The sequence below is a fragment of the Canis lupus genome, chromosome 17, assembly GCF_011100685.1.
Source record: "Canis lupus familiaris isolate Mischka breed German Shepherd chromosome 17, alternate assembly UU_Cfam_GSD_1.0, whole genome shotgun sequence".
Lineage (NCBI taxonomy): Eukaryota > Metazoa > Chordata > Mammalia > Carnivora > Canidae > Canis > Canis lupus.
The window spans coordinates 7,439,224-7,459,910 of NC_049238.1; the positions used below are offsets into that span (position 1 = coordinate 7,439,224).

The following is a 20,687-nucleotide window of genomic DNA, read 5'->3' on the forward strand; positions in this document are numbered from 1 at the left end:
AAGAAAGCACACGGTGTGCTCTCCGCTGCTCAGCTGCACGCTTGCATCTCGAGTGTGCTGCTCGGAGAATCAACACTTCGGCCTTGTGGCCATGTCCTATTCCATTATGTGAGTACACCTTGGTGCTGGGGGAGACATTTGCATTTCTTTGCACTTGATTCCTGCGAGTATTCTTTCACACGCTCTGTGCACACGTGCATACGTGCCGTGGACGTGTCCTAGGACTTGCGGTGTCCTAGGACTAGCTACTCTTTAGCTTCAGTCGAGGGGGCCTAGCAGTTTCCCAAAGTGATTGCACGCATCTTCACCTCCCACCAGCAGTGATGACAGTTCCAGGCGCCCAGCATTGTTGCCACCACCAGCCACCGTGTGTCTTTTCCAAGGAGCCACTAGGGCAGGGGTGCAGCTGTTGTGGTTTCCTGCACGTCCCCGGCGGCTGATGAAGGAGAATGCAATTTTGTTTGTTTACTGGCCATTGGATGGATTTAGTCTTCAGTGAAGAGCCTGTTCAGATCCTTCGCCAATTTTTTTTACTGGCTTCTCTGATTATTAGTGGTTTGTGAGAATTTTAAAAAATATATTCCCCAGATACGTCCCATTCCCAATACGTATGGCCAGGGACTTCCACTCTGTGGCTGGCTTTTACACTCTGTGGTGATGGCATCTTAATTGATGATCGGCAGCTTTTTTTTTTTTTTTAAAGATTTTATTTATTTATTTAACAGAGAGAGAGAGCACAAGCAGGGGGAGCAGCAGGCAGAGGCAGAAGGAAAAGTAGACTTCCCACAGAGGAGAGCCCCATGAGGGGCTGGATCCCAGGACCCCAAGATCATGACCTGAGCCCAAGGCAGATGCTTAACTGACTGAGCCAACCAGGTTCCCCCAAACGGCAGCTCTTAATTTTCATCAAGTCTGATTACTAGGCTCTTCCCTTTACAGTTAGCCCTTTTTGTGTTTTAAGAATTCTTTGCTAATCCTAAGGCCATGAGGATGCTCTCCTATTTTCTCTTCTGGAGGCTTCGTTTTTTTCTCCTTCTGTAGTTAGGTCTCCAGCACACTTGGAATCGACTTCTGTAAGAGTGTGGAGTGAGGTCAGTAAGGTTCAGCATCATCAGAACCTACGAGGGTGGGAGAGACAAGGCCCCACCAGGAGGGAGGGCACTTGGCCGAGTGTGGCCGGGCAGGGGCTGGTTTAGGCCTCCGACCTGAGCACACACACTGCTGGCCTGGCCACCGCCCGCTGGGACAGAGGTTCTGAGGCCCTGAGGACAGGGACCCGGAGACCCCAGTGAGCAAGGGCACCAGCACCCTTGGCCCCACACACAGCGGAGGGTTGGTGCAGGGGTGCAGTCACAGCTGAGCCGAGGCCACCAGAGACCACTCCTCCTCATTGGAACCCTGAGGAGTCACCTCCAGGCCAACTGGACTGTCCTTGGGACAGAAGTGGGGAAAAGCACTGAGAAGGACCCGTGCGTGGCAACGATCTGTCAAGTCCCGATGAAACTGCTGTAGAGGGAAACCGAGTCAGCTTCTCTACAGCTGGAGACAGAGGGTCTGGCCCTTTTGAACTGAGTCCTTGAGGCCCTGGGACAACTACCCCGCTGACTAATTTGAATACCAAAAGCAGAAGTGGCTGGGGAAGTGGGTCACACCAGTAACGTATATAAACAAATGAATTGCTCGTCAGGCCACCAGCATAGTGTGTTTTCGTGTGCTCAGCTGGAACTTCCTGCGGAAGAGGCATTCTCCACGCCCAGCCTACCACGTGAACAGCTGCTTTGGAAAATGTTATTCTGGGTGAGTTTCCACTACGCAGTATAGGCCAGTGCTCCTCATCAGTGTTGAGTAAAAGGTTGCCTTCCAGAACTTTCCACGTGGTTTACCAAGGGAATAGCCCTCCACTGAACAAAAAGTCCTCTTCCAAGAGCTGTCCTTGCCTTTTTGTCCCATTTCAGTTCTTACAATCTACTACAAAGGGGAGGATCGTGCCTACTGTACAGTCACTGCGGGCACCAGGAGCGTGGGGCTCTCTCCATTCACGGTCTCCTCTCCCGTTAATGACAACCACCACCTGGGTGTCTGCCTTTCCCTTAGGTCACAAAAGCCATTCTGGTAGAAAGCAGGTGGGCCTTCAGATGGATTTTCCTGGGATGATTCTTGCCTCTGTCATTTCCTGCTAACTATGAGACTTCAGGCATGTTCTTAATCCTTCTTAGCCTCAGCTGTCTCATCTGTGAAATGGGGACAATGCCTAGCTCATAGAGTTGTAATGAGGTTGAATCAGTATAACGAATTTCAAGAGTCCGAGGGTCTTTTTGGAACACAGTAGACACTCAACAATATTAGCTATTATTCCACGTTAAGCTGTCATCTCTGCTGGGTGTAGGTGCAGAGCCCACCCATTAGAACAGTCCAGAGACAACGTGCGGGGCTTTGGCCCAGCCTTCTTTAGAAATTCACATCACTTGCAAAGCTCCATTGTGAAATATCGAAACATTGATGTGGAAGAAAGGAAGACAAAGGCCAGACTCTGAATCAACCGGTAGGTGTAGTGTTTCGGAGACTCAACGTGAGGGTGGGCCCAGTGACTCACCGCAGTGATCCTTTTACTTTTCCTAGTGACCAATCTGATTTTTCCATTACACGGCAATGATTCACCATTTGCTGTCGCGGTTATGTAACTGGGCTGTTTGGATTTGGGGTGCCCATATCTGTATTTCCATGTCCCCGCAGGGAAGCTTTAGGAAGCTTCTTTTTCACACACTCTGTTACATGCTGTCATGACCAGTTGTTGAATGCATCCCAGAAGATGAACTAGTCAGCCCTCATGTTCCCTGAGAAGTGGGCATGCAAATAGTAGAGAGTACCCTGAACAGGGCATCAGGAGACCCTGGCCCAGGTTGACCTTACCTCAGACCTTCCTCTGCGTTCCTGACCTTCTCTGGCCTCAGTTTTTGCGCCTGAAAATGAGATGTAAGCTTTGATATTCCAAAATTAACAAGACTGAATTTTTCTCTTGGCTACACAAGAGATCCCAGAGTGTTTGCTATCAAATGCTAAGTGCATGGCACTACAAAGCTGGGCATGGAGACTGAGCTATAGGGCTGAGTGGGGTCAACAAGGAATTTATGCTAGACTTCCCAATAATAAATGAATCCAGTCTTGGAGGAATGGAATTTCCATCCTTTCCTCCATCTGTCTTGTGCTATACATAATAAATTGGGGGGTCAGGATGGATTGGCACCTCAGCTGTCATTCTGATCATAGCCCTCAGCAGACCTAGGCCAGGAAAGAAGGAATGGACTTTGCAGAGGCAATTATTGCACTTCTATTTGCTTTGTTCATGCCCCTGCAGGAGCTCCACGTTCCAGGATGGGTTGAGTAACATCTGCCCGTGGGACATGTCACTGGTCTACTCTGCTTGTAAGAGAACAGGTTGTGAGCATTCAGAGTCTGAACATCCTTTTCACTTTTTATTTTTCATCCTTGGCATTGTGGGGCTTCTTAAATCTATGGATTGATATCTTTCAACAGTTCTGAAAAATTCTGAGATATTATCTCTTTCAATAATAGTCTGGCCCCATTCTCTCTTGCCTTTCTTTCTGGAATTACAACAGAATGTTTTTGGACAGTCTCACTCTCTCCTGCCCATCCCTGAACCTCTTTTTCATCTTTTAGTTTCTCTGTGCCATCATTTGATGATTTCTTCTGACCCATATTCCAGTTCACTGATTCTCTCTTTGTCTATATTTAATCTATTAAATCCATTTACTGAATTTTAAATTTCAGTTTTTATTGTTTTCATTTCTATTTTTTTAAAAAAGATCTATTTGATTCTTTTTTAAAAATCTGCTAGGTCAGTTTTTTTTTTTTTAATAGTTCTGTTTCCTGCAGATATTTTTTGGTATATTTTTTTATTGGAATTTGATTTGCCAACATATAGCATAACCCCCAGTGCTATCCAGTCAAGTGCCCCCCTCAGTGCCTATCACCCTGTCACCCTATCCTCCTGCAGATATTTTTAAGCTTGTATTTTATTTCTCTTAACAGAAAGAATGGCTTTATGATTTATTTCCCATGATTTCAATATATGAAGCATTTGGGGGTTGGCTTAGCTATTTTTTTCTCCTTATTCTGATCCTGTTGCCTTATTTCCCTTTGTGCTTTTTTCTAGTTCACTGAGTGTACTTACTGTTCTTGAAAAATTACTTTGTGAGAATTTTTTGAGGATGGGATGGGATGAATGTGACTTTTTTCCAGAAAGGATCTGCACCTGCTGATGCCATGCAGTAGAACTTTCACTCCAGAATTGCCTTCATGTACACCTACCTGCTTCTTGAAGATTTTTTGAACCCTTCAGGTCATGTGAATTTGGGCTAGTATGCACAAGGATTAGTATGTGGTCACAACTTCCCAGGGCTGAGATTTTCCCCCTAATCTCCTCCGTGCCAAAAAACTGTTCTTAGTCATCTCTATAGTAGGCGAAGAAGTGAAGATTGATTTCTGGTTCATGCTAATCCTGGGTGTGTGGCCCTTTAGAGTTCTAGCATAGTGGGTTCAAGATCTTCTAGTAGAGTTTGCACCTCATGTGGGTTCTAGGTTTGGAATTTTGAATTCTAGATTAATTTTCTTCTTCTAAGCATAGTGATAAATCTACCGGTGGTGTGCTAAATCTCAGGAAGTTAAGAAAGGAGACAAGGCTCCTTGAAATGAAACTGATGGCATTCTTTCTGCTGCACCAGACACGATCTGGTCTGATTAAAGGTCCTGGAACTATAAATGCTACAGAACCAACTTTTGAGAATTTTAGGGGTGTTAGACATGCAAGGTGAATCAGTTAGGAATGTTTTCAACTACAAAAAGAAGAGATCTAAGAGATAGGGGCTTAGTTTTCTTATATAATAGAAGTGTAGGGGTAGACATTTGGGAACATCGAATTGTCTACTCAAGAATGCCTTTGGGGGATCCCTGGGTGGTGCAGCGGTTTGGCGCCTGCCTTTGGCCCGGGGCGCGATCCTGGAGACCCGGGATCGAATCCCACGTCGGGCTCCCAGTGCATGGAGCCTGCTTCTCCCTCTGCCTATGTCTCTGCCTCTCTCTTTCTCTCTCTGTGATTATCATAAATTTATTTTTTTTTATCATAAATTTAAAAAATAAAATCTTTAAAAAAAAAAAAAAGAATGCCTTTGGAATGGGGTGGACAGTCCAGGTCCTTTCTATATGTCCCCTCATGTGTGTTGACTTTTTTTCATGTTGATCATATCATTGGTAAAAAAAAAATGGCTGCTATAACTCTAGATATCATACCCATGTTTAAGACAAAAAAAGAGGAAAGAGATAGAGTCACATCTGTCTGTTTTATCAGGGAGACCAAAGTTTCTCCAGCACACCCCTCCCTGTGCATGGCATTGTCCAAGATGTTGTCACAGGACTAACCCTAGCTACAAGGAACCCTAAGAAACAAAGTATCCAGCAAATGGAGTCAGATTGTCATGATTGCATAAATCACTCTTGGTTCTCCCCTTGGACTGAGCACACTTCTCCTCTAAAGACGGTGTTAGAGAGGAAAAAGGAGACTGAGGTGGGGAGCAGTGCTTGTCATGCTTGGAGCTCACTATGCTCACTGCCCATCTTCCAGCAAAGCAGCACAAAGGCAATCCACCGAGACTAGAGCCTGCTGTGTGGGACCCTCCAGAAGTGGGCTTCTCAGCTGGGAGACCACTTTCCTGATCCAATCAAAATGTTGTCATTTTTAAAAAGTCCCCAAAATGTCTGGGAGAGATGACAACCCTTGAAAAAGTTTCTTCTTGGATGTAGATGAAGGTGGGGGAGTCCAGTTGCCAAGGTAGAGAGGGAAAGCATGGAGTTTCCAGGCCAGGCCTCTGGATGATGAAACCCATCAGGGTTTGCCCTTTCAGTGCCAGAAAGAGGTGTAGACAGTGATACTGGAACCAGAGGAGCTTCCTCCCCATTCACAATCCCTCTGGCAAGTTACACCCAGGCATTTTCTCTCCTCACATAAACATCAGATAGGGCAAGGATCCAAGAAGGCATACCTGCTGCACTTGGAATAGGCATGGGTGGCTGTCTTCCTCTTCATGGGAGATAAAGGACCTTGCCTGTCTTTTACAAGATTTTTCTTGTGACTACAAGTGATCTGGGTATTTTCGTATCTTTCTTTAATTCTCAAATTCTCTGAAATGTTCATGTTTGCCTCCCCCCCACCCCCCTACCCCAAAAAGATGTTAGTTCTTCAACATACAGAATATAAGAAGACACGAGTTAACCTTAGTGGGCATTTGCTCAAGGTCAAAGCTGCTCCAGCAGGGGGAGCATCGGTCAGTGAGGGTGTGGAGAAGAGCAAGTAGCCTGCAGGATGGCCACGGTGACCCCTCTGGTCCCTAGGTCACAGGGATTCTTCTCTGCAGCAGGCCTCACCCAGTCACTTTTGGCCGAGGCCTAGAGCCCTGGGCTCCACCATGAGCACATTTCCCAGGCCTGCCTTGGAGCGTGATGTGCACCCGAGGCGGGGACACTTCACATGAGGCCCTCTGTCAGTTAGCAAGACAGTTCACTGCAAGTGTGATTTTGGTGTTTCATGTGTGTGTTAGTCTGTGAGAGCTGTTGTAACAAAACACCACAGATTAGGCTGCAAGGTCCAGATGAAGGTCCCAGTGGATACAGCTCCCAGTGAGAAAGGGCTCCCTGGTTGGCAGACAGTCCGCCGCCTTCTTGCTGACCTCATGTGACCTCACATGGTGGAGAGACAACTATGGTCTGTCTTCCTCTTCTTCTAAAGGCACTCGTCCCATCATGGGGCCCCCCATCATGCCTTCCCTAAACCTAATTACTCCCGAAGGACCTGCCTCCCACTACCATCACACTGGGGTCTGGGGCTGAATATGGGGGGCAGAGGTAAGGGGTACACAACATTCAGTCCATGACAACCTACACTCACCCCTCCCTCTAGGAGAAATCACATAGTCGTTCCCCTCCTTCTCCCCCAGACAGGAATGCCTCCAAGTACATCACTTACAGACTCATCGATGCCTTCTTGTCTGGGGTCTCAGCCATCTGCTTACTGCATCCATCACCTTGCTCATTTATTCATTGAACAACAGACAAGATAAGGGGAAATGCTGTGGTCCTAGATCGCGAGCCCCATGCCCAGGGCAGGGCTACGCCTTGGTCATCATTTTACCCCCACTGCCAATCTCAGGGCCTGGCTCTGCACTGTGCATTAGGACCCCTCTGGTGGATGGTGGAGTGAGGCAGAGAAACAGCCTGGCATGAGAGACAGCCCACACATCAAGGGGCGTGAAGAGGCGAGACTGGAACACAGGACCAGAACCAGATAATGAGGACCCCGAAATGTCAAGCCTCTGGCTTTGTATCTGGAGACCAATGGACTGTTCCTTTGAGCAGGGAAGTCACAGTCTCCAAATGACTTTGGAAAGAGCCATCCGGGAGCCCAGAGAAGGAAGGGCTGGAAGGGGAGGCTGGAGACTAGGACAACCAGGAGGAGTCTTGGGGTTGCTGGGGTTACCCAGCATTTTGGGTTGTTCTGCACATCTGTCTCCTGGTGAGCATTTGAACCCAGCACCACACAATGCCTGGCCCGTGGCCGGTGCTCCACGGAGCTGAGGAGAGGGCAAGGTCCACCCGGGCCCTTCCTGCAGAGAGCCACAGGTGCCTGCCCCGGTCAAGACCCTTGATCAAGGCTGCCCACACCCTGCTTTCTGTCCAAAGGGCACATCCCAGCAGCACCTGCAAGGCCCCAGTGGAGGGCCACTCCCGGTCCAAGTCTTCAAGGCTATTGGGACACCTGGTGGCTCAGGGGTTGAGTGTCTGCCTTCGGCTCAGGTTGTGATCCCGAGATCCGGATTGAGTCCCACATCGGGCTCCCTGCATGGAGCCTGCTACTCCCTCTGCCTCTCTCTCTTCCTCTCTCTCTCTCTCTCTCTCTGTCTCTCATGAATAAATAAATAAAATCTTAAAAAAAAAAAAAAAGAAAAAAAGCTGTGTCAGCATTAGCTGAGCAAAGGGAGGAGGTGAAAGACCTGGCACCGACGGGCTGCTCGAACCAAGGTCAGGGTGCAAGGACGATGTGACGGAGACATACAGCCAGGAACAAGTGCTCGTGTTGGAGGGAGGCCAGGGCCCCATCAGGCAGCTGTGCACCCCCTGAGGAGGAGCAGGGGCTTCATCTCGCGGTGCTGGGGTGCTGGGGCTGAGGGGCCATTCCAGAAGGGTCCATGTTGATGGATTTGGATGTGGACAGGCCACCCGGGCAGCGGTGTGGAGGTGGGATAGAGGCAAGAAGCTTGAGTGTGAGCTGTTGCAATTACCTGGGTAAGAGGAGCCTGAGGTGAGGAAGGAGGAGGAAAAGACCCCCCACCACCACCCCAAATTTAGGAGCCAAACCAGGAGGAGCAGGTGATGACACAAGAGGGAACATGGGGAGCTGGTTGGCCCCTGCTCTTCCCCGCTGGGCTCTGGTGATGCTGGGGGGACCCTGCACACCCCCTTGCCCACGCTCGTTGAGGCTGGTCTGCTGTTGGGGCCTGGGGTCCACGGGGTCCATGATGCCCCAGCGGGGGCCGGCCTGCAGCCAGGGACCCAAGAGCCGGGCCTGGAACCCGGCAGCACCCTGGAGCCCCCCGATTCTGCTGACTGCACCCCTTGCCCTCGGGTGGGTCCTCCGTCTCCTACGTTCTCCATTCCCCAAAATGCCCCGGGGGGTGTGCGGGGGGCTCTTCTCTAATCGGCCCTGACTGCTGGCGGGAGGGGCCCCTCGGTGCACAGGCTCCGAGCGGGAGGGTGGGCGGTGAGGACCCAGAACCCAGATGGGTCCTGTGAGAAGTTAGGAGGAGAGAGGAAAGGGAGAGAGCGGGTGCGGTGGGGTGGAGTAGGATCAAGGAAGATTTTGCTTGTTTTTTTTTTTTTTTTCTTTTCATCTTCTGTGGGTTTTGAGGTAGGGAGAGCCAGAGCAGGCTGACATGGGGGGGCCGGGGGGCTCAGCCTGGGTCCAGGGGCACCCTGCCCTCTGGCCACACAGCCCCTCCCCTGCAGCAGCCCCCAGCACCCCTGCCCTGCTGTGCCCTCTCCCCGCTGCTGCACTTAGTATTTTATGGGGGGTTGTCCCCTGGAATGGAACCCACCAAGGCAAGGATTTTTCTTTTCTTTTTTTAGATTTTATGTATTTATTCATGAGAGACACACAGAGAGGCAGAGACACAGGCAGAGGGAGAAGCAGGCTCCATGCAGGGAGCCCGATGCGGGACTCGATCCCAGGACCCCGGGATCATGACCTGAGCCCAAGGCGGACGCTCAACCCCTGAGCACCCCCAGGCGCCTGGATTTCTCTGGCTTGTTCGTGCTGTATCCCCAGCCCCCAGCTGCGGCCTGGCACCTGTCGGGGTTTGACTGCAGTCTGTTGAATGAAGAACCGGTGAAGAAGCGAGTCCTGCGCGAGCTAGTGGGCCTCTGACTGAGCAGCGGGGAGTCAGGGCCCCGGAGGGGAGGAGGGATGAGGAGGAAGGGGTGTGGGAAGCGGGCAGCGAGGCCGGGCGGAGGCTGCAGGTGAACTGGGAAGGGGGCTTCGGGACCACAGGCCGGCAGGGGGAGGGCAGGGGTGTGCGGGCAGAGGGGAGGGGCACCCACATGCAGGGGAGGTGAGGGGTCTGGCCTCGGGAGGAGGTGCCCGGTGTGAGGCCAGCAGGGGAAGGAGGCCCGAGCGGCAGCTGGAGTTGCTGACCCCGGGGCCAGAGGCGCCAGGCTGGAAGGGGCCGACCCCGTGGACGTGGCCAGGACTACCTCGCAGCGGCCCGGCCCGTCAAGTCCGGCCCACCCAGGAGGCCAGGCACAACTCTGGCCCGTTGTGGCCCCTTGGCCTTGTGGTGCAGGTGGCAGACGGCAAGTCCCCGGAACCCAGGGGACCCAGGGGCGCACGGACCAGAGTCGGGGGGTGGCTCAGTCAGTGAAGCGTCTGCCTTCGGCTCAGGTTGTGATCCCAGATCCTGGGATCCAGCCCCTGGATTCGGGCTCCCTGCTCCTCAGAGAGTCTGCTTCTCCCTCTCCCTCCCACTCAGGTCTCTCTTTCTCTCTCAAATAAATAAATAAAATCTTTTTTAAAAAAAAAAAACACTGCAAATTGAATGACTCATAACCCAATTTATTCTTTTTTTTTCTTTTTTCAATTTTTTTAAACTTAAATTCACTTAATGAACATACAATGCATTATTAGTTTCCGAGGCAGAGGCCAGGGATTCCTCCTCTTATGTCACATCCCGTGCCTTCCTTCATGCCCGTCACCCAGTGAACCCGTCCCCCCACGCCCCTCCCCTGCAGCGACCCTCAGTTTGTTTCCCATGATATGTGGGATTTAAGAAACAAAACAGAGGAGCTTAGGGGCAGGGAGGGAAAAATAAAACTCAGTTTATTGTTATAGCTCTGGAGGCTAGGGATGGGGAGCACGTCTCTCGGGGCTGAAGCCAGGGTGACCCCGGGGCTGGCTCCTTCTTCGGGAGAACCTGCTCCCTGCCTGTCTCTCTTCTGCAGTCAGCGCCCCCCTGCTCCCACTATTCAGCTGACGGCGCTCCCGTCTGAACCAAGGGGGAACTAGATCTCCTGGGTCGGCGTGAGGGACATTTAGAACTAGTGACACAGCTGCCCCACCACACGGGAGGAGGGACCCCGGGTCTTCCTGCCCCTGGGTCTCCAGCTGGGAGCACCCTAGAGGACACGGGACCCCAGGCCTCCCTGCGGTGCCTCTCAGCACCCCAAAACCAAGCCCATCACTGCACCTGGGAGCCCGAGGGAGGCCGATCCACTCAGACCAGCTCTAGGAGCGGCGGGGTGGGCATGAGGACCCCCACAGCCGGGGGGTGCCCAGTGCATCTCCATCGGGGTCCCGGGCTGAGTTACATTGGTTCTGACCCCACACAGGCTGACCTCTGGCCCGAAGGTGGATCCGGGGCCCAGGGTGCTGGGGATGCAAGACTGACCCGGCACTGCGGGGGTGTTTAGGTCGGGAGGTGGGAGACTGGGGTGGAGGCCAAGTCCATCCCTAGAGGGCCTCGGGGTCCAATGGAGAGGTTGAAATCGAGAGGTTTAGAACAATTGAGGCTTTTTTAAAAAAGAGTAATAGTAGTTGTGTTTGGTTTTTTTTTGAGTGATCTTAGTGTGCAGAAAAGAGTGCAAAAAGCACACAGTTCCCGTGTCCCCCTCGCTCCCACCACTCTCTCCAGTTGCTAACAGAGGGCCCTGCCGTGGTGCAGCTGTTACAACCGACGGACCAATGTTCGTGCGTTGCTGACGAGAACACGTGGTTTACTTCAGGGTCCCTCCCGGTGTCCCGCATCCTAGAGGCCTGGACGACCGTCGGATGTCGTGTGTCTACCGTGACCGCATCCCGCAGCGTGCTCACGGCCTGCAGCTCCTCCGCCTGTCGGCACCCACCGAACTGCCACTGCCTTTCCCGGAGGGCCGGGTACTTGGAGTCACAAGGTCGCAGCCCGGAGGACTTCCGAAAGGAGAGATTTTAGGAGGACGGTGGAGGCGGTGGCCACAGAAGGGACTGGGACGGAGGGGCTGGAGGCCAAGAGACGGACGAGGAGCTTGTGGGACAAAGCAGGTGACAAGAGCCCTGGTGGGGGAGGCGCTGGAGCAGGGGTGAGTGGAGCCGGCTCGGTGGGAGGGGTGCGGGGGGGCAGCTGTGGGTTCGGCCTTCACCCCAGACGCCCAGGCCATGGGTCCATCAGATGATGGGGTGGGGCCGGGTGGTCACCAGGGTCCTGGGGGCTCCAGACCTGCTGCTTCCGGCCTGTCTGCTGAAAGCCCACTGCACGGAGCCCAGTGCAGCCCCCGGAGCACACGGCCTCATTGAAACCTGACCACAGGGGATCCCTGGGTGGCTCAGTGGTTTAGCGCCTGCCTTTGGCCCAGGGCGCGATCCTGGAGTCCCGGGATCGAGTCCCACTTCGGGCTCCCTGCATGGACCCTGCTTCTCTCTCCTCCTGTGTCTCTGCCTCTTTCTCTCTCTCTCTCTTTCTCTATCGTAAATAAATAAATAAATCTTAAAAAAAAAAAAAGAAAAAAAAAGATACCTGACCACAGCCCCGCCCGGTAGGCACTGCTACCCCATTTCACAGACTAGGAAACTGAGGCCCAGGAAGTTGCTCCAGCCGGCAGGTGGGTGAAGCCAGCCAGGGTGGGCTGCTGAGCCCAGGGCCACGCTCCGCGTGCTCCAGTGCAGTCTCCTCGTGGTCGGGCCTGAGCCTGCGGGGGAGACGGTCACACAAGGAGGTGCCCCAGGGCGGGGCTGTGGGGCCAAAGGAGGAGCCGAGGGCGAGGTCAAGCCTCCCTGTTCCCACAGCCGCCCTGCATCTGGGCCGCGGGAAGAAGCCCTTCCCCCTGTGCTGAGCGCCCCTTGACTCAGGCTGGCTCTGTCGCTGCTGGTGTGGACGAGCAGCAGGAAAGCAGCAGGGGGGTGGCAGATGGGAGAGCTGAGGGTCCCGTGGGGAATCCCTAGACTGAGGTCTCCAGGTGAGCTCCCCAAAAGCCACCCTCAGACAGGCCTGGTCCCGCTGGGCGGGACAGTTTTTATTTTCCCTCTCGAGCAGTCGCCGGGTCTGGGCAGCTCCCCTCCATTCTCCAGGTTCTCTGAATCCTGCAAGTCTACCCGCTGCTAATAACAGTAGGTCTGCTGTGTGGACGGCCGACCTGTGCTGGCCTGTACCTCGCACAATTATGACCTGCACTTTATGCTGGTGAAAACCGGGGCTCAGAGAAGCTGAGTGACCTGCCCAGAGTCACCTGGAGAGTAAGTGGAGCGGGCAGGATTGGAACCCGGGGCCGTCCGACCAAAGCACCCTTCCCCTCAGCCACCCCGTCCTCCTGAGGGGGCACGCCGCCACTCTTGCTGGCCTGACACACTCACGCAGAACTGACTTGAGTCTGGGTCTCCACCAGTCTTGAAAACCAGCCTGTCCAAGCGTCCTACTTAAGAGAGAAGTCAACTGCTGTTGACTTATGTAGGCAGCATAACAGAGATTCACATCTTTCTAGCACTTTCCATAACTGCTTTCCATGCTTGATCTCATTTGAGCCTCATGAAAACTATTCAAAAGGATTCAAAAGGCCAAGCACCTTGCCCAAGACCACAGGACAGCAAGGAGGACCACGACCCAGGTCTGACTTCTCATTCTGGCCTCCTTCCACCGTACCCCACAGCTCCGGGGGGTCCCCTGGGGAGTTGTTTCCCAGTGAAATGAGCTGCCAGCATCCCAGCTGGAGCCCAGTCTTGGCCAGGCTATGGCCCCACTGCCACCTGACAAGCGCAGGGGCCCGTCCCAACAAGACTCAGGTCCTTGTGGAGACAACCGTGCAGTGACGAGCTGCCCAGACGAACCTGCCAGCACCATCCGAGGCACAGAGGGTTGGCTCCGGGGCTGGGGGCTGGGCTTTCTTCCTTCCTGTGGCGCCTGGGCTCCCCATCTGGCTGTTAAGGCCAAATTTCAGCTCCAAGTAAAGATGCGTCTGAGGTATAAACCTTTGAAGATGCAGGTTCTTAATGAAAATGCCGAGAGAAGCCAATTAGAGTGGCATGAACAGTCATCACTCTAATAAGGGTAATTGAGTTGGATTTAATATAGCTGACGACGGGCTTCCCCCCCCTTAAGTGAAGAAAATAATTTACTGATATTAAAACATGGTTTAAATTTTCCTTCACATCCCTGGGAAATGGCGTGGTTTCTGGAACTTCAGCTCAAATGTGTGGCTGGCAGAAAACAAGACAAAGCCACCTTTAGCAACTTCATTTTCTCAGGTGGGAGCTCTTCTCGGTGGAAGCACAAGCAAGCAAGTGAACCAGAAGGGTTTGGGAGGCAGAGAGGCTAAGTGAGAAGAGTCCCACAGAGATTGGGTAGTGGCACTCTATCATTTACTGGCTGTGTGACTTAACACGTTCCTCAGCCTCTTTGAGCCTTAGTTTCTTCATCTGTAGGATGGGATAATATTACTAACACTGCAGGGTTGTTGGGGAAATTAAATTAAGCTAAATTACATTAAATTTAATTAAATAAGGTATATAATATGTCTGGCAAGTGGTAGGCACTCAATAAATGTTAACAATCTTCCCTAATAGTAGGGAGCTATCTGTGGAAAGAGCCCAGGGCTCTAAAAGGCCTGCCATAGCCTTTTTATTTATTTTTTTTTTAACAAGATAAAAGTTTATTTTTCTGTCACGTGAAGTTCTACTGGCAAGCAGTCCTGGGCTGACAGGGTGATTTCATAATCTGCAGGAATATCATCCCCCTTTTTCTTGCTGTTCTGCTATCCTTGCAGGAAGCTCTCACCTCCTGGCTCAATGTGGCTGCCAAGCTCCAGCCACCATGTCTTATTTCCAGGTAGCGAAAATGAGTAAGGAGCACTGTGGGGTTCTCTGCCTCTCTTTAAAGAGCACTTCTTGGAGTCACACACAACACTTTAGCTCACCGACCTTTAGACAGAATTTGTCACATGGCCCCACTCAGCAACCAGGAATTCTGAAGGAACACCGGGGTGTGTGGGGGGGAATAGGCCATCTCTGCCCAATTTTGCCATCTGACACATTGTCATGTAGGTTGATAGAATAATACACATAAAACTTTTTCTTTTTTTAAAAAAACTATTTTATTTATTTATTCATGAGAGACACAGAGAGAGAGGCAGAGACACAGGCAGAGGGAGACACAGGCTCCATGCAGGGAGCCCGATGTGGGACTTGATCCCCGGTTTCCAGGATCACGACCTGAGCCTAAGGCAGATGCTCAACCACTGAGCCACCCGGGCGCCCCACTGAGTGGCATTTTTTATTTGGATATTTATTTGCCAGCGGGGATTTACCAGGCTGGGCACCATGGATAACTTAACCTCTCTAAAAATATGGGCTTAAATTAAGGGAATTCATAATTTTGCTCTTGGATGATGTATACCAATGTGGGAGATTCCACAGAATATTATATTCAGTTAAAAAACAAAAACAAAAACGGGATCCCTGGGTGGCTCAGCGGTTGAGCGTCTGCCTTTGGCCCAGGGTGTGATCCTGGAGTCCCGAGATCGAATCCCACGTCGGGCTCCCTGTGTGGAGCCTGCTTCTCCATCTGCCTGTGTCTCTGCCTCTCTCTCTCTCTCTCTCTCTCTCTCTGTCTCATTAATAAATAAATAAAATCTTAAAAAAAAAACCCTAGTATATGAAAGAGCAGGTGGTGTGACCCAGTTACACCCACTTTCGAAAGTTACGTTTATACACTGAGAAAAGCCTAGAACAAAACAGGCCGCCAAGCAGCTCCTAGGATTGCTCAGATGCGTGCTTATGAGAGATTTCTGTCTTCTTCATGGACTTTGCTCTATTTCCCCAGCTTCTCACGTTACAGACACGTACTAGTTAGTGTTCAGCGCACGGGATCCAGGCCACGGCCAGGCAGGAGGAGGCGGCCTGTACCTCCGCGCCCTGGGCTGACTTTCAGGCCTGGGACAAGCCCCAGGGGCCCCCGCTGCCTTGTGCCAGCCGGACCAGGAGCACAGCGGCACCGGGTCAAGGGAGGCCACACGCGTGGCCAGCGTCCCTCTGCCAGGTTCGCAGGAAGGAGCCCTATACCTGGGCTGCGCGCCTGGAGGCCGACTGACATCTCAGACACGGCAGGTTAGCAAGCAGGACCTTGTGCTAAGTGGTTTCTCCATTTTCCCAGACCCCGGGCAGGAGCATCCCCTCCTGAGAGCTGTGCTCTGTTCTGTCCCCGAGCCGGCCGTATGGGTTCTCACGGACTCGCACAGGGCCCGGGGCTGGGACACAGGGGGCCCCACTGGGCAGCCCGACACCGGGTGGGGATGGTGCCAGAGGGCTGGGCTCTGGATCCAGCTCCGGGCCTCAGTCTCCCCACCTGTACAGCGGCAGGATGAGGCTACGCTTCCCTGACTCTTCCTGCTGAGACGGCGCAGGCCTGTCCCTGGGGTCAGAGTCACTAGATTCAGAGCCAGAGCCCCTGGCCGCTCCGGGGTGGCCACTCGCCTTCGTTTAGCTGGAAGAGCTACTTGGTCACCCTTCTGAGCCCCTTCTCTTTTTTTTTAAGATTTTATTTATTTATTCATGATAAACATAGAGAGAGAGAGAGGCAGAGACACAGGCAGAGGGAGAAGCAGGCTCCATGCAGGGAGCCCGACACGAGACTTGATCCTGGGACTCCAGGATCGTGCCCTGGGCCAAAGGCAGGCACTAAACCACTGAGCCACAGATCCCCTTCTGAGCCCCTTCTTAACTGACGTTTCTCCAACTGTGAAGGACACACTTCCATTCCCCTCAGCCAATTCTCGTGGCCTGCGTCTCTGCACACCCTGCGCCCAGGGGTGCGGTGGGTCCGGTGCTCTGGAGAAAGTGGACAGATCACAGAGGACCAGGGTGCGGCCGAGGTAGCGCCACCCAATCTGTGAAGCAGGTGCTTCTGCACCTGCTGGGCAGTGAACGCCCCCTGACCGGCTCAGTGAGTAGAGGAGCCCTTGGCACCCAGGGGCAGAGGCGTCCTTCCCCAGCAGGCGTGCAGCAGAGGCGTCCTTCCCCAGCAGGCGTGCAGCTGGGGCGGGTGCGGGCAGCCCTGCTCCTGGGGCCACTGGGCCCAGGCCTCAGGAACCAGCCTCCACGCTCTGGCTATAACCTCTGATGCACAGATGAGGACGGGGGTAATAGAGACAACCCTGCTCGTGCTTTCACTGTCTCTCAAATAAATAAATAAATCTTAAAAACAAAAAAAAAGGACAAAACACACTTTGGGAAAAAAACAAGCCAAGGGACATGAGCCTTCAAGTAGGGTATGGGGGGCGGCATTTGGGGAGGCCCCATGATGGCTTCAAGGTCTAAGAAGCTCCTAAGGCTCTGTGATGTGCACTGTGGTGTAGAGCTAACCCTCAGGTCCTCGGGGGCTTGTGGGTAATGGGTGGAGGGCAGGGTGGGCCCAGGGGCTCTCCCCCTCCCCTTCCCCATCCCCTCTCTCTCCTCTCCTCTCCTCTCCAGCAGATTCCCTGATCCTACCAGTCCACTCAGGCCAAATTCCCTTCTTCTCTCCGTCTTTCCAGCCCAGAACCCCTGGCCACTGCCAGGCTCAGGGACAGACTGCCTACCTCTATCCTCGGGGACAGAATACCTGCCTTACCTGCCCTCACCTCCTCCCTGTTGTGCTGCCAGGAGTGTGTCCTTCCCGGCCTCCCCACATCTGTTCCTTTAATTTACTCAAGGTATTCCTGCCAGACTCAGTTTCTCCTGTGCTCACCGGCCAGCTGGCTCCTGCAGACGCAGGTCCCCAGGTCCGGGCTCTCCTCCTGGCAGTGCAGCCCTGCACCCTGGGCCCCACCCCACCCTCTCTGTGGCCCCCAGTCCTGCTCCTTTTACAGAAACCCCCCCCCATCCCGGGTCACACTGGTCTCCGGCTGCCCAGAGCCCTACTGCGGGGTGTCCTGCATTTGCCTCTGGGTCTCATCCCCACTGTGCTTCCCGGGTGCTTCTCTGCTTTCCAGAACATGTGGTTAGTGAAGATGAGGCCATGTTGGGGTATGTAGGCCCATAATCCAATGTGATTGGTGTCCTTATAAGAGAGACAAACACACAGGGTGCAAACAGCATGGGACGACAGGGGCAGAGATTGGAGGGATGCATCCAGAAGCCAAGGAATGCCAAGGATTGCCAGCAACCACCAGAAGCTGGTAGAGGCAAGGGAGCTGGACTTCTCCAGGTTTCAGAGCGAACGCGGCTCGGCCGGCACTGTGATTTCGGCCCTCTGCCCTCCAGAAGCATGAGACAATAAATTAGGTTGGTTTGAGTCAGCAGCCCCAGGAAACTAAAGCAACTGGCCACAGGGCTTCCCTGGAAGGACACGGCGTCAGCCTGGTGGCAGGAGCTCGAGCACCGGGAGCGGGAGCCATCTGCTCATTCACCTTACCTGTGCCATCGGGACCTTCCGAAGGCCGTACCTGCCGCCTCCCCTGGTCATTAGCTGCGCTGGACACACCAGCCCGTGGCTTGATGGCTCACCCCACACTCAGTCCGGGATGTCTAACTCAAGTTCACAGTCACTTGGTATCTTCCACGGCCGACGTTCAGCCCGGGAGCTGTTTCTCAGTGAAGGACCATTACTCGCTGTTGGGAGTGTGGCTCTGCTGTGCAGCTGGGCGTCTGTGCTGCCAACCCTTCCTCGGGGCTGGCCTGGGTCCTCTGGTCCATCACCTTCTGGTCTGGCATAGACACTCAGGGCACCCTGGGCCTCGGGGTAGAGGAAGGGCTGCATAGGACACTGTTTACTCTCCAGACGAGTGTTGTGGATTCTTTTTTTTTTTAAGATTTTTTTTTAAGATTTATTTATTTATTTATGACAGACACAGGGAGAGAGAAAGAGAGGCAGAGACACCGGCAGAGGGAGAAGCAGGCTCCATGCCGGGAGCCCGATGTGGGACTCGATCCCGGGACCCCAGGACCGCACCCTGGGCCAAAGGCAGGCGCAAAACGGATGAGCCACCCAGGGATCCCCACTTTTTAAAAGATTTTATTTATTTATTCACGAGAGACGCACAGAGAGAGGCAGAGACACAGGCAGAGAGAGAAGCAGGCTCCATGCCGGGAGCCCGATGTGGGACTCGATCCCAGGACCCCGGGATCACGACCTGGGCTGAAGGCAGGTGCTCAACCGCTGAGCCACCCAGGCGTCCCGGGAGTTGTGGATTCTTTGCTCCACATCAGGGGCCCAGCTCCCTGCACCGAGGCCGGAATCAGCTAGAAAGACTTCACTTGCTCTCGCCACAAAGGAGATGTAATACCTGTTGTCTCCAGAATCCACAGGGGCTCACCATGCTTTGCGCCCCTTTCTCAGTGAAGACTCCAGGGTTCATTTTGCAGGGGAGATGCCAGGCAGTCCCAGGAACTCTGCTCAGGCAGGAGGGGTTTATCATCCCCTCGGGCGCACAGGTGTCTTGCTGACCTGTTTGGACGATCCCGGTACTTTCTGCTTGGCAGGTGCCTGCTGCGCGCTGTTATCCGTGTCACGGTCCAGCCTGAGGTCTTCTGCGACGATGAGGGGTTCGAGTCCCGGTGGATGATGTTGTATAGCAGGGAGCCAGAGGGCAACCCTGCAGCGCCAGAACTCTGCAGGCCCGGCCAGGTAACGAGCCACCTGGTGCCAGCTGCCTGTGGGGCTGCAGCGCGCCTTTCCCGCATCCATCGCTGCCCAGAGGTGTGATCACTGCCCATTTTTGCTCCAGCAAAGAGGCCCCGGGAGAGCGTGGCTGCAGGTGGAGACCCCACCCAATTAAGCTTCGGCAAATCCCCTGCAGTGCCCTGGGACCCTTAGGTCGCTTCGAAGCCCAAACCAGATAGAATTTCAATCACTGTCTCTGTCTTTTTGAGGCTCGACGTTAAAGACGGTATCTCTGATTTCCACAGGGATGTGGCAATGCTTTGACACTTTTTGCAAGGAGAGGGAGCTTCGGAGACATCCGCTTTGCTGGGTTTTACTGTGAGCTGGGAAGCCAGAGCCAAACCAGCCAAATAGCCCAGAAATTCCCCCAAGGCCCAGAATCCTGAATCCACAAGGCCCATGTATGATGGAAGCTTTCAAAAATATGTTTTATCCTGACTCCTGTAAACCAGGGTCCAGACTGGTGGGCCGTAGCCACTAGACCCTACTAACGGGTCCTTGGTCATTAGAGCTCAGGATTAGTGTCAGATAATCCCCCCAAAGTGTTGGCGCTTCGTTGCCCACTCCATGGTTCCCCGTTAGGGCCACAGGTCGCTCGGGAGGCAGTTGGGCAGGTTTACAACGTTAACCTGTAGTGTCACTGACCTGCAGTGTTATCTCTGGGAACTTCCTCAAGAATTCCAGGAACTCTGAGGCCTTCGGGGTGGAGGAAGCACCGTGACTCTCCACCCTGAGGAGTCAGGCCGGGTCTCTGCTTGTGGGGCTGGAAGTTTCTTCGGTCATATGGATCAAGGAGGCTGGACTTTAGCACCAGTTTGTGTACTTAGGTCCTGGGACTCCTGTGATCAGTGGAAGACTTCTGCAGGCCGGCCCCGTGATCGCCACTTGGTCCTGCTGCACATCTCAGGAAGACGTCCCCTGGCCCCTCAGGGTTCCCATCACCCCCTCTGAAATCAGAGAGCCCTTCTCAGGGCAGCAAACCTTAGGCTGTCCCAGCAGCCCCTGGGGATGGAGAGGGTGGATATTCACTTCATCTCTCTTCAAGGACACTGATGATAACCTTGACAACTCCTCTCAAGCAGGTAAAGGGACTGTGTCCACCTGGGGGTGAGGGGGGGGCGAGGGGTGGAGGAGGGGACGGGTGTTGTGGATTCTTTTTTTTTTTTAAAGATTTTATTTATTTATTCATGAGAGACACACAGAGAGAGGCAGAGAGAGGAAGAGGAAGAAGCAGGCTCCATGCAGGGAGCCCGATGTGGTACTCGATCCCGGAACCCCGGGATCACGCCCTGGGCCGAAGGCAGGTGCTCAACCGCTGAGCCACCCAGGCATCCCCGGAGCTGTGGATTCTTTGCTCCACATCAGTGCAAGGAACCTCGGAAAGCTTCCTTTCCTTTATCTTGGGCTCGCACCAAGTCCACGTTCCGGTCCGTGGCTGAGCCAACAGCCCCACTCTCAGCTCACTCCCTG

General features: G+C 53.5%; 1 long non-coding RNA gene across 1 annotated transcript; it reads left to right on the top strand.

Moving 5' to 3' along the window:
- Positions 1-15,447: 15,447 nt before the first annotated feature.
- On the top strand, positions 15,448-20,293 carry LOC119869697. The gene is made up of 3 exons (XR_005371794.1): positions 15,448-15,685; positions 19,037-19,181; positions 20,045-20,293. It is a non-coding gene; the product is annotated as an uncharacterized LOC119869697 (long non-coding RNA).
- Positions 20,294-20,687: the final 394 nt, after the last annotated feature.